Consider the following 6,000-nt stretch of genomic DNA (forward strand, 5'->3'; position numbering starts at 1 on the left):
CTGAATGCAGGCCCCATCCCATCCCTCACCCAACATCTCATGCCTCCACTAGTCTAGCAAGCCTGGCTCATTCTGATGGCTTTCTTGAGCAATTATTAGCTTGCAGTCATCTCCCAACATCCCCTAGATTCCCCTTTCTATCTATGATCCTTTACTGGGACTTCTACAACTACCTGTGCCTACTTCATCCCTCTCAATATCAGGTCCTTTGTTGTGGATACCCCCAAAGGTATGTCTGCACTGTCTGGCAATTATACTCAAAAGAGTCTGCTCCTTCCCAGACTGTGGATGGTGGCAGCAGTCCTTTTCATGTAGAATTGCTCAGACTACCAAATTGCATGCAACGATCGGACTTCTTGTGGACTTTCTAGGAGCAGAGGAGTAAGAGAAAACCAAGCTCTACTGAACTTCTCTTTGGGCTTTGGCACAGGGAGAGGGCATCTGTCAGAAACTCCTTCCCTACAAGTCTATAAAATGAGGACCCCACTTGACTGAGGTGGGCACAGCGCTAACCTCCTCACCTCCCAGAGGTGGGTGGAGCCTCTGCCAAGAAGAAGAATGTGGCTGGAACCCAGGAGAAAGTGAACGAGGGGACACGGGAAGACTCTTTGTTGGGGTCCCTGCTTCTCTCTCATTCTCCGTGTTGGCTCTGTGTCTACCTTTTTTTTTTTTTAAATAAATTTTATTAGAGTATAGTTGACTTAAAACGTTGCGTTAGTTTCAGGTATACAGTGCAGTAAGTCAGTTATGCATATACATATATCCGTCCCTTTTCAAAATCTTTTCCCATGTAGGTTGTTACAAAGTATCGAATAGATTACCCTGTGCTATACAGCAGGTCCTTGTTACCTATCTGTATCTACCTTTGTTTTGCGATCTCCAAATTTGTGCAGATTATCATCAGCCTTTGCTTCCATCAAAATATTTAAAAATTTTTTCTTTTAGTCTCAGCACACACAGTTCAGGCTCCATCAGCCTCAATTCTATTGAAACTTCTGCTCTTGGAGTTCCCGTTGTGGCGCAGTGGAATCCGACTAGGAACTATGAGGTTGCGGGTTCAATCCCTGGCCTTTGTCAGTGAGTTAAGGATCTGGCATTGCCGTGAGCTATGGTGTAGGTCACAGACACGGCTCGGATCCCGCATTGCTGTGGCTCTGGCGTAGGCTGGTGACTATAGCTCCAATTAGACCCCTACCCTGGGAACCTCCATATGCCGAGGAAGCGGCCCTAGACAAAGGCAAAAAGACAAAAAAAAAAAAAGACTTCAGTTCTTAAATTTATGTGATTTCACTAATCAATCCAAATGAATTCTTACTTAGGAAAAAAAATGAGAAAAAAATTTACTTGAGTGTAGGCAAGTGAATCTTTGTTCTCATAACTAAAAAAGTAAGACTAAGTAGGTTAGGATAAAAGTGCACTAAAGTGACAGTGTCTCACATTGGGTCCTGGCCATAGACTCAGGGACTTTCAAGGACTCAGGGACCCTTGGGAACCACAGTTAGTCCTGTTTGTTCCCATTTAAGCCTGCTGCTTTTTTTCCTTGGGGGTTAGGTTGAGGTCCCTGAGTATGGGGGAAAGTCCACTAACATTCCAAATTGTTGTATTATCACAAAGCTACTTACAGCACTCCCAGAGAAAAAATGAGAGAGCTGTTCAAAAGGCAGCTGGGTGGGGAAGGACAGGGAAAGGGATAGGCAGGCCACCCAGGTCAGCGCAGACTGGGGTGAGCCACCCTGCCCTATCCCTCTAGAGATGCTCTTAGCCCAGGCCAGGTAGGCAGACACCTGCCTTCCAATTCTGCCTCCAACATCATTTGCCACTGCTGAGCGCTTGTCTAAGTTCCCTCCCTGGGCTTCAGATCCTTGGTCTGTAAAATGAGGGCTTATGTGTGTGAAAGTACCTGGGGAAAGCCCAGAGGGGAGGAATTCATGGCTCATGCCCACAAACTCCTGCTCATTGATTACAGGTCTCCTCTAGGCTCTCTTCACCATCCGTACCCTCCGCAGATCCTGAACAATGGCTCCAAACTTCTAAGGCCACTGATGGTACTATTTGAAGGAGACTTGGGTGGCTGGTTGTGGCTCTGGATACCGGTCCCTGCTGCAAATCTGCCATCTGGTGGACGTCTCTGCAAGCTCCTGAGATCAGTGCTTCTCCAACCTTAATGTACTCCTGAGTCACCTGGGGATGTTGGGAAAATGCTACCAAGTCCAAGCTCTATTGCATGCTGCTCAATAGACCAATAAATCAAGACACGAGTTTTTGAGGTAAGAAATAGTGACTTTATTTAGAAAACCAGTAGACTGAGAAGATAGTGGACTAATGTTACAGAGAACCATCTTATACAAGTTAGAATTCAGGCTTCCTTTACACTAAAAGGGGAAGGGATGTGATTCATTGTTACAAACTTCTTGGTGTCAGCATCTTTTGTTTTTGCAACTGTCCATGTAGGTCAGGTCCTGATGTCCTTGTAAACCTCCAACAAGACAAGTGTTATTCTCTATGCCGCAACTTTTATCTCTATATGAAAGGAAAAGTGTTCTACCTCTAAAGGCCAGAGCCTTGAGAATGGGCTGTCATGGGCCATTCTGTGTATTTGGGGCTATAGGCAACATTCTTAACTCAGAAAAAGCAATAGAATCTGAAGGTTAGTGTAAAAGAAACAGATCTAATTTGGAGTCAGATTTATTCCTCCCTATTACAAAAAATGCAGGTTGAAATTCATTGAGTCTGAGCTAGGGTTAGAGATCCTGCATCTCTGACAAGAGATTCTGCATCTCAGTGATGCCTCTGCTGCTGAGGATCTGTGGACCACACTTTGAGTGGCAGGCGCTGCCAAGACTTGGGACCAGGGCAGAAGGACTGAAGGAAGAAGCAGGGATGCAACTCCTCTATGTGCCAAGTTCTCCAGCACCAGCAACTGAGGCTACTCTTTCCAGGTTGGGGGGACGTGGCTTACCCTGTGACCTCTCTTCTCTCCCAGGTCTAGAATTGTTGATTTATCAGTTTGTTCGGTTTTTCACTTGTTAGCACAGAGAGACAACTTCAGGCTCCTCCCATGCTAGACCAAAAACCAGCCAGTCCCACTATCAGAGAGCTCTGAAGGGCAGTCAAGTGCCAATAGATGTGAAATCTGGTCCAGTGCCAAATAAGAGGCATAAACATAGCAGAGGAAGAAATAGCTGTCAACTTTTGCAGAAAACACAATGATTGTGTTTCTAAAAATTAGCCAGAAAAATATTATCAGTAATATGAGCTCAGAAAAGTTAAGGAGGTAAAAGTAACATCTCAAAAATCAATTGTATCCCTACGTACCATCAATGTAGAATGAAAACAACAAAACAGAAGTGATATCTATTTATTATAGTAACAAATATCAAATAATTGGGAACAAACATAATTCCAGACATGACAGACTGTGTCAAGAAAAAAATGATGAATGTTCTGGGAATTATAAAGGAAGGCAGAGTGATTGAGAGAATAAGTAATATAAAAATGACCGTAAATTCTGAGTTGAAAGCTCTCAGCTTGAACAAATAGAACTTCTTTAATACACACATTCCTGGGCTCTTCCCCCCACAGATTCAAGTTTCATTGTGTCTTAGATAAAGCCAATAGGAAACCTGGGATTAGAAACAAAGTAATTTAGTGTTTTAAATTCCCCTAAAGTCTACTGAACTGCATAAATGGCTGGCAAAGAAGTACAAGTATCTTTTTTGTTTTTGTTTTTTAAGGCTGCATCTTTAGCAGTACAAGTATATTTGAAAGTGAAGATGTTAGATTGTTAGATTCTTCCTACAAGATTTGACCTTATTACAAAGTAACAATTACTGAGCAATATATCACTGGCTTTTGTTTTTGTTTTTTCATTTTTGTCTTTTCTAAGGCTGCACCCCCGTGGCATATGGAGGTTCCCAGGCTAGGGGTCTAATCAGAGCTGTAGCCTCCGGCCTACACCAGAAACACAGCTATGCGGGATCCTAGCTGCGTCTGCAACCTACACCACAGCTCAGGACAAGGCCGCATCCTTAACCCACTGAGGGAGGCCAGGGATCAAACCCTCAACCTCATGGTTCCCAGTCGGATTCGTTAACCACTGAGCCATGACGGCAACTCCTCACTAGCTTTTTTTCTTTTGTTTTTTTTAAGTTTTGTAAAATCAATGGTTATCAGAGACACCAGAAAAGTAATACCAGCTATATGATTTTAATACACATATGTCAGATCAAACTTAATAGCCTGAAGAAGGAAGCGCTTTTTAACAAATAGAAGGACAGCAGCAACATTCAATTGAATGAAGGTTTGCCTTTGATCCATACATCATACCACATGCTGCCATAAACTTAGAATTAAACATAAAATGCCATCATGATTACAAAAAGAAAAAGAGAGAGAGAACAGAATAACATATTTATTGCAGCTGTGGAAAAGTGCATGATTCATTATTTTGGAAGAGAAAGAAGTTATCAGAATTAAAATAGACATATTTAAATGTACATTATACAAAACTCTTTTTTTTTTTTTGTCTTTTTGGGGCCACTCCCATGGCATATGGATGTTCCCAGGCTAGGGGTCGAATAGGAGCTGTAGCTGCTGGCATACACCACAGCTACAGCAACTCGGGATCCTAGCCGAACCACGTCTACAACCTACACCACAGCTCACGGCAATGCCGGATCTTTAACCCACCGAGAGAGGCCGGGGTTGGAACTCGCAGCTTCATGGATGCTAGTCAGGTTTGTTAACCACTGAGCCACAATGGGAACTCCTAATAAATATATATTCTAAACAACTTTTCATCTCTAGTAAGACCATGGACACACACAACCTTATGTTTTGATTTTTGACACGCAAGAGGCCATTACCACAATAGCATAAAGTGTTGTTGAGTTGATTCCTTTTGCATAGACCTCAGAATAAAACTTTTCCGGACATTTCTGCATGTTTATTTTGTCTATTTAAATGTGTCCTTGATTAGAAAAAGTGTAGTTCTGCACTGATCTTTTCTTTAATCTAAGCCTGTGCTCATCTGCTCATGTGTATAATTGTACCAGGGAGTACAAAAGTGCACTGTTCTCAATTAAGTGTCAGACGAAGCTCAGAATCATCTGCTTGATGCATGTTCTCATCTTGGTGTCACAGCCAATTGCACAATAACAAGTGAACACAACAGGTTACATAGTAATGTCACATTATAGCGTTGGGATTAACCATAAATTGGGGGTGTTACTTCTCTTAACTACATTGATGATAAGGAATTTGAGCAGTTATCCAATCTTATTAGTGAATCAATATTTTTTACTTTTATGTCTAACTGGCATTTTAAAAATCTGTAGTTTGTTTTTTAGAGCAAGTTTAGGTTCATGCGAAACTGAGCAAGAAGAACAGCATGCCCATATACCACCCCCGACCCCACACAACCTCTCCTTCCATCAACATCCAGCAGCAGAATGTTATCTTACAATCAGTGAAACTACCTTGACACATCAACTAGAGTTCACAGTTTAGGGTTCATTCTTGGTGTTACAATCAGTGAAACTACCTTGACACATCAACTAGAGTTCACAGTTTAGGGTTCATTCTTGGTGTTGTACATTCTCTGGAGCTGGACAAATGTGTAATGCCATATATCCAGTGTTACAGTTTTTGTGCAAAATAGTTTAACTGCTCTAAAAATCCTCTGTACTTTGCTTCTTCACCCCTCCCTCCTCCGCTAAGCCCTTGCAACCTCTAATCTTTTTATTGCCCCCATAATTTTGCCTTTTCAGAATGTCAGAGTTGGAATCATTTCGTAGGCAGCCTTTTCAGATTGACTTTCACTTAGTAATATTTTAAGTTTCCTCCTTGTCGTTTTGTGGCTTGATAGCCCATTTCTTTGTAGTGCCGAAGAGCATTCCATAGTCTGGGCATGTCACAGATTATTTAACCACGTAACTACTAAGGACATCTTGGTTACTTCCCAAGTCTTGGCAATAATGAACAAAGCTGCTGTGAATATCC

Source organism: Phacochoerus africanus, chromosome 2 (genome assembly GCF_016906955.1).
Source record: "Phacochoerus africanus isolate WHEZ1 chromosome 2, ROS_Pafr_v1, whole genome shotgun sequence".
Taxonomy (NCBI): Eukaryota; Metazoa; Chordata; class Mammalia; order Artiodactyla; family Suidae; genus Phacochoerus; species Phacochoerus africanus.